Source organism: Procambarus clarkii, chromosome 40 (genome assembly GCF_040958095.1).
Source record: "Procambarus clarkii isolate CNS0578487 chromosome 40, FALCON_Pclarkii_2.0, whole genome shotgun sequence".
NCBI lineage: Eukaryota > Metazoa > Arthropoda > Malacostraca > Decapoda > Cambaridae > Procambarus > Procambarus clarkii.
This window is the reverse complement of record NC_091189.1, coordinates 34,388,460-34,400,488: the sequence shown is the minus strand read 5'-3', so window position 1 is coordinate 34,400,488 and position 12,029 is coordinate 34,388,460. Positions and strand designations below refer to the sequence as shown.

Sequence of the window (12,029 nt, the reverse complement as noted above, 5' to 3'; positions counted from 1 at the left end):
AAATGTGTACAAAAAGTCTTAGCTTTAAGACGATTTCTATGACATCGTTCGTGCTTCGTCCTCGTGATCTCAAGATCTCCACACAGAAGCCCTTAGAGGTGAATAACACGAATGTAGTTAACGGCTCGTTGACTCCTCACATACGAGCTGTAATTTAAAGGATATTACGTAGCATTAAACTAGGCTACTTAAGTCTCAATATTTATGAAATAGAAAATAAAGATTAATGCGGTACTAACGTTGGATTTTTTGTCGTCTTGCTATGTAACGACAGACTGCCCACGAAATATACAATCTCTAATGATGCATCAAGAAAGAACTATATACTTATCGTGAGTGCAGTGTATGCTGAAGTCTGCCGGTATCGCGTCTCAGCCTCAAACTTCCACAATGTGGTACACGTGGTTGAGAGTTTGGCTTGATTATCGACGCGTTATTATTTGACCGAGCGCTGTGGTTCACATGGAAGAATAATTATTCGTTCTAAGCTGAGTATCAGTGTAATTCTTGCTGATAATCCCAACGTCACGTGTCTCAGACTCTGACGCCACGACTTTCCTGTCCAAGTACGAGTGCTCGCTGCTCACTCCGCAACACGAGCTACCGCCACACACACACAATGGCGTCTCCTTCTCCCCCAACCCGCGTCCTGCATTCACCACAGAAATTATTTATCACGAATAATACTATTTCGCGCAATTGTGGTTGAAATACTTTAATAAAGACTGGGTTGTGATTCTAGGGATTTAAATATTATTGCTTTCTCGTCTTATGGTGGTAAACGAGAAATGGAGAAGATTTTAGTTTTCTCCATGGCATTCACGCGTGACAGAAAAACTATTACTTGATAACAATTGTAACTAAAAACTCTCGATTTAGAATTATTTGGGAGTTATGTTATCCGTAAATAATTATCACAAGGAATACTGATGATTTTAGAGAACCACATTCAATTCTCTAACACACTGGCAATAAATGTGTTTAACTAAATATAATCTGATGCAATACTGGTGCTTGATTTCGTAAGAATTCCAGCATCCATATGTAGATATAATGGTTAGTTTATGTGAACATTACTGTTAGTAAGTTTTAGTGACTACTGTAGTTAGTATATAATAATACTGATTTATTATAATACAATAGTATTGTATTAGAGTTGGAAATTTCCAACAGGGTGTATGAGAAAGTAGGCAGTGAGAAAGTAACGCAGGAAAGTGGTAGTGAGTGAGCGGGATAGCGAGGGTGCACACATGAGGGGCCAACACCTACATTCGAAGACCTGAATGGCAGGTAGTCAGAGTGGCTGTGTATGCTGACATTTGGCCACTGACACTAGTCTTTACTCCTCGTATCAGTTCTAGCACTCTCGGAAAATGTAAAAAAATAGCAAGTGGGGTGTGGGGCACTTGCTGGCATTATGTGAGTAGTAGGGATGACGGCTTGACAGTAAATGGTGGCTTTGAGCCCCATTTACAGTTAAGCTGTCAACTTAAAAAGGGTAGAGGACCTATCTTGGAAAATGGGGCTGCTGACCCGTCATCTCTTTTGGGTAACAAATGTTCAGAGTCCCAATTTTCTGCTGTGGATTTAAATATTTCTCATATGAACAAATAATAGTTTCTGTAACGTTAAAGAATTCTTATGTAAAAACATATACACTCTATACAGTACCATCAGTTTAAGAGTAAAGTTAATGTCAGAGTAAGTCCAATTTCAGAGAATTTATTAATTAGTTTGTTAAGTAATTCCCAGTGACGGATGCTAGTTCTCGGACCCACCTCTATTCGTTTATAAGTATAGTTTCTCTATTAACATTCCAATTTCTCTTAAATTTAAAACAGTCATATTTCAGACGTAGTAAGAAAAAAGTGGAATTATCGAGTTCCAGCTCTTGTTCAGTCCCCCCTGCCTTAGTTGCCTCTTACAACTTCGTTATTAACAACATTTCCCTGAGATTTAAAACCGCTGAATGTAGTGGTTTTGTAACCGAATGCAGTAAATGAGATAAAATTTGTTACCGAGTTCTGACTCTTGTCCCCCGTCTTTGTTCACTCCTATAACTTCGCTATTAACAGATAAATTTCCTCGTGATTTAAAACTGCTGTATTTTACCCGTAATAAACTAAGTAAATTTAGTTACTGAGCTCCATCTCTTGCCCTCTGCCTTAGATTAATCCTGTAATTCAGCTATTATCTAACCGATTCCCTTAAAACTTAAAACAGTCCTATTGCTGATGTAGTAAATAAGATTAAGGCAGTTACCGAGCTCTGGCTCCTGTCCTCCGACTTAGTTCGCTCATTATAATTTTGCTAATAACAGTTCAGTCCCTTCAAAATTTAAAAACAGGTGTATTTCAGACTCAGCAAGAAAAGAAAAGTGTTACTAAGTTTTAGCTCCTATCCCTCACCTTAGTTCACTCCTGTATTTTCGCTATTAGCAGTTAAATTTCCTTAAGAATTAAAATATAGATATTTCAGACTCACTGAGAACAAATGAGATAGTTACCGAACTCTAGCTCATGTCCTCCGCCTTAGTTCAATGTTCACCAACTTAGCTATTTCTGAACAAGTGAGTTAACTCTCAACCCTCGCATTTATCAAAGTCCCTTTCATCCTTTTTGAAATTTGAAAATTTGAATTTGAAACAATTTGAATTTGAATTTTTTTTTATCCCTGATCAAAGTGCATACTCTTTCCAGAAGCCCAGTGCCTTTATCATTTTAGGTAAATATGACTCATAGCCCCTCCTTTAAGACACGTGTGTTTGTACATATGTATGTAAATAAACACTCTCCAGGTATTGATAACCTGTCATAACATGCCTTATCTCTCTCCCTTCCTCCATTCCCCCCCTCCACTAATGCCCCATGCAACACTTGCTTGCATAATCATCACACCCTCGCCTTTCCCCTCGTGTGTCTCCTCTCTCACACCCCAGCTCCCCATGCTCTTCCCCAACTCCACCCGAACCTCCCCCCTCCCCAGATCCCTTCTCAACTTTACCCTGTGAAAATATTAATTTGTGTTCATATCTCTTATTTTACCAGTTCTACATTTATAACTCTATAATATTCAGTTATTATCTGAAACTATTATTTTTTACAAGAAACATTGTTCCATGAGACTTTGTAACAATGTCTCATGTAACATGAGGCATTATTCCATGTTTCTTGTAAAACAGCTATTACCAAGCACCTTACCGGATTTTGGTCAATACTCGGGTGTAAATACGCAACATCTCTATACTCTTGGCATATTCATTCCATATTTGTGTGTTCTCTACATGTTCTTAAATATTCTCCAAATGTCCATTTTATAATTGAATGTTCTCTCCATGTTCTGCAAATTGTCACAGCACGTTCTTTGCAGCTTCCAGTCATGTTCCCTGACAGTTCAATTCATGTTTTTTGCATGTTCTCTGTGTTCTTTTCATATTATTCATGTTCTCAGAATGTTCTTACATGTTCTCAGCTAGTTCAATTCAAGTTCTTCACATATTTTCTGTGTTTTTTCATATTCTTACATGTTCTTTACACTATTTTTTCTCTGCAAGTTCAATTCTGGTTCTTCACAATTTCAATAAATTTTCTCTTTTATTTACAAGTCCAGTTCATGCTGTTTTCATATTCTTACATGTTCTCTGTATTTCTTTAACCAAATGTATAGTTACATCTTCATACAGTAACTAGTTTTTTTATCACATTTTCAACAGCATAATGGTTCCCCATTATGCAAATAAATTATTTACAAATTATTTAGGTATTTACAAATTTATTACAATTCAACTTTTTTTTTTGTTACAAATTATTTAGTTTGCAAATAATTTAGTTTGCAAATTATTTAGTTCGCAAATTATGTAGTTACAATTTAGATAATTATAAATTTGCTTAGTTATTTACAAATTATTTATTACAAAGTATTTATTTATCCATTTACAGAGATTTATTTGTAAAAACTACGTCAATATATTTCTCTTTATCAAGTTAATATTTCTTACCAACACTGTTCTTAAACAAAAATACGGTTCATTCAGTAACAAATTTACTAAAACAGTCTTTACTTAACCTTTCTTAACTAAAATCTCTCACTTGACTCTACTGAAAATAGTCAAGTGTAACATCTGTGCATTATATCTTAACAAAAATAAATTTTCATTCGTTCAAAAAATAGTCAAAGGATTCTTTCAGAACTTTTCTTAAAAACATTATTCTTCGTGGAGTAAGAAAATAGTCAAGAGGCAACTCTCTTCCTAATATTTCTAAACTAATGTTAATCTTTAAGACATCTTTATGCTTCAAAGGATACACTCAGAGACATCAACATTAATCTCAAAGACATCAAATATACACTCAGAGACATCAATGATAATCTCAAAAACACCAAGAATACTCTTCGAGATATCAAGGATACACTCAAAGCCATCAGGGATCTTCTATAAGACATCTTCGCGCATTAAAAAATCTATCTAAGACATCTTTACACAGCAATAATACGTTACAAGATAATTTTAATTAACATTTGTACTATTTATGCATATTCATGTAACAAGGACACTCTCTAGGACTACTTTGTACATTAAATAAACTCTCACTGTAGCAAAAATTGTTCATCATTTAATTAATTTATTCTAAGGTATCTTTCTGTAACATATTTAAACGACAATTTATATTTAACTTACTAAGACGCACCTTTATTTAAACACAATCAACTTTTAAGTATTATTTCAAACTATTCATGTAAAAAATTTTTAAACTTTTGTAACGTTTCTTATTTACATAATTTCCATTAAGCAGTAGTTTTTCTCTGTTATATATTGTTCCTTTAACCAAAGGAACTTGGTTAACTTTATTTTACCAAAGACATATCTTGTAATGCAACTTGTTTATACAATAACTTTTAGTATAAACAATAACTTTTAGTTTATACGATAACTTTATATTATATATCTGACAAAACCTTCTGTCAACTTAATACAAAGGAACATGTAACTTACATAACTTTTTTACTAACTTACATAACATAACTTTTTTAAAACACATCTTAGTCTCTCTGAAACATAAACTTTTCATTTATTATTTATTTACCCAGAAACACTTTCACACTTACAGCTACAAACCAGAACTTTCATATTACATTAACAAACATGTACATACTTACATAGAATATTCATGACATATTCACTTGTACATGAATTGTCTGAATAATTGTGCAAAATATATGCCATAATCTCAACTACACATACAGTTACATTCACAAACTAGCATAAACAATTATAATTACAAACTCCTCATTATATACAAAACATGTAGAAACTTACACACACACACTATTACAGTCACAAACTTTAACACAACTTACACAAATACTCATTTCATAATTTTTCTTTCACAAACACACTGTCTAAACCTTGACAATCTTTATTGTATATTCAAATTCTTGCAAACGTATACAAATGCATACAGTTACATTTACACTTGCAAACTTGCACAAACTTACACACTTTTACAATACTTTCACACATTCTCAGTTCCCTAACTAACTTAAAAAAGTTGTTCAATGTCAACCTATATTATTTGACTAGTTGTATATGAAAAGTGCTGAAATTGTCCCAAGTTTCAGTACTGCAGCGTAAATAGAAAGGGAGATTTTTGTTTTTGTTTTTTTCAACGTTTTTTACACATTTTCAAGTCTACACTTCAGAACACACGTTTCAGATATAATTATTCTATGACACTTTTCTGACACATTAGCATATAATAAAGGATTGTGTGTTTTAGAATTTCCAAAACATCTTTAGTTTTCCTAATACATATGTTCAAAGTTCCCACAAAAAAGTATGCAAATATGGCATGTTTATTGCTATTATAAAATCAATAAATGAACTTAGAGAAAAATGAAAACATGCAATTGTAGAGACATGCCCTCCACATATACTGTGTAAGTTTCATGTAAATTGAATAAAAAATGAATCAGTTTTGTAAACGTTTGTGTCAATTGAAAAAAAAAACAGAAATGAATAAAGTCTAAGGTTCTAAAATCTGTGGCTGAGGTTGACATCAACCAATTTTCTCCAAAATTGGCATCCTTACAGATAGGCTTACGTACAGTCAGGTGTGTAAGTTTGATGCAAATCGCCCGAAAAAAAAAAATTGAAAAATAAAAATACATTTTTTTTTATCTTAATTTTTTTTTCCAATTAAACTAATTATAATATTTGTTTAATATATGCTATTGCGATAGCAAAGAGTCATAGCTATGATTTCAGTTGACACTTTTGATTGATAATCGATTTTGACCATTTTGGCATAATTTTCACAACTACTTCAATATTTTTTTTCTCCCTTCCTATATTATGCTACGATGCTGAAACTTGGACCAGATGAAACACTTTTCATATAGAACTTGTCAAAAAAGTTTGATTGAAATCGAACGAGTTTTCATTTATTGCATTTTTGGGGCAAATTGGAACCCTAAACCCTAATGCCCCCTTAAACACAGACTTGCACATGCACACATTTTCTGTTCATTAACTTACTCTCTCTAACTTAAACAAGTTCTCTTATATACACAAATTCTCTCAGGCTTGCACAAATTACATAAACTTAGCCAAGCATGACGATACATTTATGTACTAATACAGATTATATGCTCTCTTTGGCAAATTAGGACAACTCTCACAAATCCTTAGTCACTTTAAGAAACTCTTACACAAATGCTAATTTCAGAACATTACACAAAACGCACATTCTACTATTTCTTCAAACTTGACTTATTGTAACCCGTTCTTATTACCGTTTGTTTCCATTAGTTTAAATCACTGCTTTCAGTGTCCACTGTTATTCTACGTAAGTTATGTTTTAAGCATCCTTCCCTTACATAACCCAACCAACCTTAACCTAACCCATCCAAACCTAACTCTATCCTAACACCCCCCCTTCCCCACCTAACCTTTGCTTATTTTAAATTTCTCTTACTTTTCAAATAATTTATAGGATAGTCTATTTATGACATCTAGTCTTTACATACATTCCTAATACATTTAACAGGCTATGTCTTCACATTCATCACTTTTATGATTGCTTTTTCATCAATTAATTCATTAAAGTTACACATCTTATCAGTTGTATATATATGTTCCCTGTTGAACATTTATGTTGGCCAATCTATGTTTTATATACATTTGTTACATTTATAAAAGATATTTGTTAAAAATAGGTGTCTATGCATTTCAAGGGATAATTGATAACATTGGTATTTAAACATTTCAAAAGATTTGTTATATATTGGTGTTTATGCATTTCATAGGATATTTATTAGAGATGGGGTGTTTCAGCATTTCAATTTTTTTATATACATAGGTGTTTCTCTGGAGAGCCCCTCCAGCTCCCTGGAGCTATACTGGGTTTGATATGTATGTATTAGACCATGGCATCAGTTAATTCAAATGGAGTTCTAGCCTACCTGCGACCACAAGCCGGAACCTGGCCCCGTCAGAGGCACGAGGAGCCTATGTGGTTGGAAGCATTCTATGTCTGTAATCTACCAGGTTGGGCACCCAGAGCTAGGTAGGTGAAACATTGCTACCGAAAACCAAACTGCTAAGCAGAAGTCCCCAATCTGAAAACAAGCATGACGTCACATCCACCGCCACGCTGCCTGTCTGCGCAGCTCCCCCATCCCCGGAAGGGAAAGCCCCAGATCCCACGCAAGCTATCCACCCTCGATTCTGAAGCTGATGTGTTAAGTGGCGGTCGTTTGACTCTGGCTCCGGTCACTGAGCAGTGCTGTACCTTGCCGTGTTGTTCTGTATGGTGGTGTGCGAGCCAGGAGTAATTTTAGGAGTGCAATGGCTGCATGCCATCTTCCCTAGGTGCTTTGTAAATACTGCACTTGCGGCTTGGGGTTACCTTCCAGAAGTTGTTCGGGAACTACCCCCATGGGGATCTTTTGCTGCTCAGTGATAGCCCGCCCATGGGGTCAGATGGAGTTTTCTTAGCCGCTGCTTGGCCCTGGGTAGGAAGTAGTGTGCACAGTACTGAGCAGCTTGTCTATTATCATAGCGGCTGGTTCTGTTCCTCCTGGAGACGTTGTACTTTTGAGTTTTTTTTCTGTTTTTTGACTGGTGGGGGTCTGCCTTGGTTATAGTTCCACCTCTGTTATTTCCGAGGTCTTTCGCTAAGCCGCCATGATTATACATGCAGGGGGTTCAGCTTTACTTGTTCTCTTAGTAGTTTTTGGGCCAATCAGTTAGCAGTACCTTTCCTGGGCTTCCCTTAGCAGTCAGCCTAAGGGCCCTGGAAAACCCACTGGGGCTCATTGGTCCAATGGATGCGTCCTCTGGGTCCCATCTCGCTTTGTGCAAGTTCGAAGGTTGCTCTGTCCCCTTCTCTCAGGGTGACACTCAACATTTTTGCATCCATCATGCTGCCTGTTGGGTCGATGACACCTTTGACCCGGAGTCTTGCAAGTATTGTTTCTTGCGGGTTCTCCAATTCACCCAGTTTGATAATACTGTTGATAGGGTGCAGGGAGCGTTGGCGTTGCATGCGAGGTTTAGGCTGCTATAGAGCGCTCAGTTGGTTGCCTTTCTGGATGCCCCACGGCTGCCCCATTTTAGTTATTGGGACCCAGACTTGGCTAGTCGCTTCGACTTTAGTTTCGTCCGCGCTCCCTCGTCTTTTTCCTGCTGTTGTTTGTCCTGCTGCCGCCCACCCCCCCCTGCTGCCGTCCCCCAAACATCTGAGGGTTTCAGAGTTGGAGCAGGATTTAGCTGGTGGTGAGACTCGGGCAGTTTCAGGGGCTGCCCCATCCGATTCGGCGATGGAGGCATTCGAGCCTGCTCCTCCTGCTGGGGGTTCTAGATCTGACCAGCGGGCACCTTCTTCCCAGCCTTTCCGGTGGAATCTGCCTTTTCTTCAGTGGCAGAGGGTTTGTAGGATGGTTCTGCCCCGGGTCCTGACGTGGAGAATCCCGGGGCTGGGGAGGACTTGGGGGGGGGGGCTTGGGCCCTGTTTGACTCCGCTTGTGTGTTGGTACCCTCGGCGTGGGTTTTGTTGTTACAGGGAAAAGGGTTTTCTTATCCCCTTTCCCTTTACAAGTTGGATATGTTCAGCTCCTCCCCGGGTTCGGTTCTGGGTTCCCTTGAGTTCTTCGGTTCCTTCTTTCCGGAGGTTTTTGGCTTCCCTCATCCCGCCTATGGAGGTTCGGGAGGCCATTGCTGCGTACCACCTGTGTGACCCAGATTTCGCCTCGATCGTGGACCCTTCCTTGTTTGAGTTCAGTGCAACTTTTCCTTATTTTGTGTGATGTGAGATGCCGAGTCTTCCTGGTTGGCAGACTATCCCTTCTTTTTGCTAGGACGTGGAATACGTTCTGTAAGTCCCACACGCTTGATTGGCGGGAGACGTCTACAGTGGTTCAGGTTTACCTGGGTGGCGAGTTTGAGCACCTCAATGCTTGCTTCTTCGCCCCTGCTCTTCTTAAGGATGTCATCCAGGTGCAGCTTCACGTGCAGGTTCCTGTCCTTTCTGCGTCTCTGGTTGCTAAGAATTTGAGCGCCCAAGGGCATTTGGCTTCGGTCCTGCGTTTTTTTTCCCTTCTTGAGCGGTTTTCGGACTCCCTTGAGGAGGACCTAGAGGTGCTGAGTGCCAGGCCTACGTCCAGTGAGTTTACCTCGGTGGCTAGGGCGTCGGCTGCCTTGTTGTAGTCGTTTGCGCCGAATCTCAAGGAGGTGGTGTCTTTGTTCTTTGAGTCCTGCCTCACATGCTGACAGGCTGTGCTCGCCCCTTCTTTAGAATCCGCCCTTAGGTTTTCGTCTTTTTTTTGTCAGTTGCTGTTTGCAGATTCTGCAGTTGTGCAGTATCTGCAAGTGGCTTCATCTAGCTGTCGGATTTGTTGGTTCTCCAAGTTGGACGTAGGGGGGTTCTGCTTGGAGAGGTCGTGCCAGGGTTCCGGGTTCCTTCGGTCGTGGTAGGCCAGCAGTGTCGGTTTCGGAGCCGGCGGCGTCTGATCGGTGCGGTGCTCGCTCTGCACATTGGTCGGCTTCTCCTAAGGGGCGTCGGCCATTTTGCAGTTCGCCCCATTGACGGGGTGAATGGGGATGAAGGCTCACTCGGTTGGCTCATGCCTGGTCCCACGATTTGTGGGCGTTTCGGGTCGAGTCCTCCGGCCTGCAGTGAAGTTGGGTGGCTTCTCTTCTTTCAGGGGGTTCGTGGTTCGCAGGGCAGGCCTCTTCTTCTGCGCTCTGTCAGGTCGTCTTGGAGTGGATGCGCTTGGGCATGGTCGACACGACGACGACCCTCAGGTGGGTTTCCCGTCTGTTTGGGGATCTTTGGCTCATTCTGGTCTTGTCTCGTCTGAACCTATGGGTCTTTTGGCTCTTTTCGGATGATTACTCTGTCTCAGGTCCGGCTTCCTTTGGAGCCGGATGCTTGGATGGTGTCTTTGGACCTCCGGGAAGTGTATTGACACGTCCCAACTTCATCAGGAATTCAGGGACTGGCTTGGTTTTGTCGTGGGGAGTCAAGCTTATTGCTTTCGTTGTCTTCTGTTCAGCTTGAATCTGGCACCTCACATTTTCACACGCCTTACCCGGGTAATGGTGACCCGCTTGCATCTGTTAGGGGTTCGGGTTCTGGCCTACCTCGACGACTGGCTGGTTTGGGCTCCCAGTCGGTCTGCATGTCTGCTCGCCAGGAGTTTGGTTCTTTTCCAGCTTGTCGGGTTTGGGTTTCTGATGAACTGGCAGAAATTCTATCTGGTTCCCTCTCAGGTTTGGACTTGGCTGGTTCTTGTGTGGGACTCTTGTACTGCTTCCTTGTCCCTCCCTCCTTAGTCGTTGATGGGACTGCGGTCCCACCTTCGGCTGCTTCTGGGGAGCTCCCGGGTCAATCGTCGGTTGCTCGAGCAGCTGTGTGGGAGTCTGAAGTTTGCTATGCTGGTTTACCCGGCGGGTCGGTCTGGCTTTGATGTCAGTACTGGTTCCTTCAGGACGTCCCTTCCACTGCGCTTGCAATTGCTGGGCTCTGTCTCTGGGATCCTTGTGTTAGTTGCTGCGTTGCCGGCTTCCTCTTTGGGTTTTACAGGGATCAGTGCCATGGTGCTTTACCCGAGCCCATGCTCGATGTGTTCACAGATGCCTCGTCTCTTGGCTGGGGATTTGTGACCAGCGCTCACCAGGCTGACCAAAGTTGGTGGGGTCTGTTCTTCCGTCAGGCTCACAGCAGAGTGCGGTTCTGGCTCCATTCGGACTGTGCCCAGGTGTGCAGTCCGAATTGTCTGAACTGTGGGGGTTCGAAGATGTTCTTGGCTCTTTGGGGTTGGTCGCTTTGAATGACTTGTCTGCTGAGTTTTCGGGGGTTTGCCTCTCTTAGTGGTTTACATCCAGTGGTTGCTCAACGTCCTGGCAGACGGCCTGTCCCGGTTCATTCCCCTTTCCACGGAATGGACGGTCGACCCTGACTCGTTTAGTTAACTCAGCCGGACATACGGGCGACCGGAGGTGGACCTCTTCACGTCGGCGTGGTCAAGGCGTTTCCCGGTATATGTGGCTCCCTCCCGAAAGGTCGATGCCTTTCGGCAGGACTGGTCAAGGTGTGGTTATCTGTACCTCTTCCCCCCCCCCCCCACGGTCCAGCCGTTGCTATGGCTTTTGGCTCATTTGGAGACGTACTAGGGGAGAGTAGTCCTCTTGGCCCCTTGGTGGCCGGCCCAGCCTTGGTTTCAGGAGCTGCTTTCTTGGTGTCCAAACCCGGAGATATAGGCAAGGGGATATTAGATTAAGACAAGAAAGGAAGATTAAGAAAGAAGGCAGATTTGATTCAATGTTTAAACTCAACATACAAACAGAAGAAAATGTATGAATTAACTTAAACAAAACAAAACCTGTACCCGTAAATTTAGGTTAAGGATAAAATATTCCACAAATAAGTCAAACACAATAAACAAAATAAATAAACTACATCTGGAAGGTTAGGTTATTGACAAAAAATAAGAACAAATTATATCCAAAACAATAAATACACAAAGAT

At 40.6% G+C, this 12,029-nt stretch overlaps 1 protein-coding gene across 2 annotated transcripts in view; it reads right to left on the bottom strand.

Annotated features, from left to right (window-relative positions):
* Positions 1-12,029, bottom strand: part of LOC123758112 (uncharacterized) — a 135,738-nt gene that overhangs the window by 88,078 nt on the left and 35,631 nt on the right. The window lies entirely within an intron of this gene.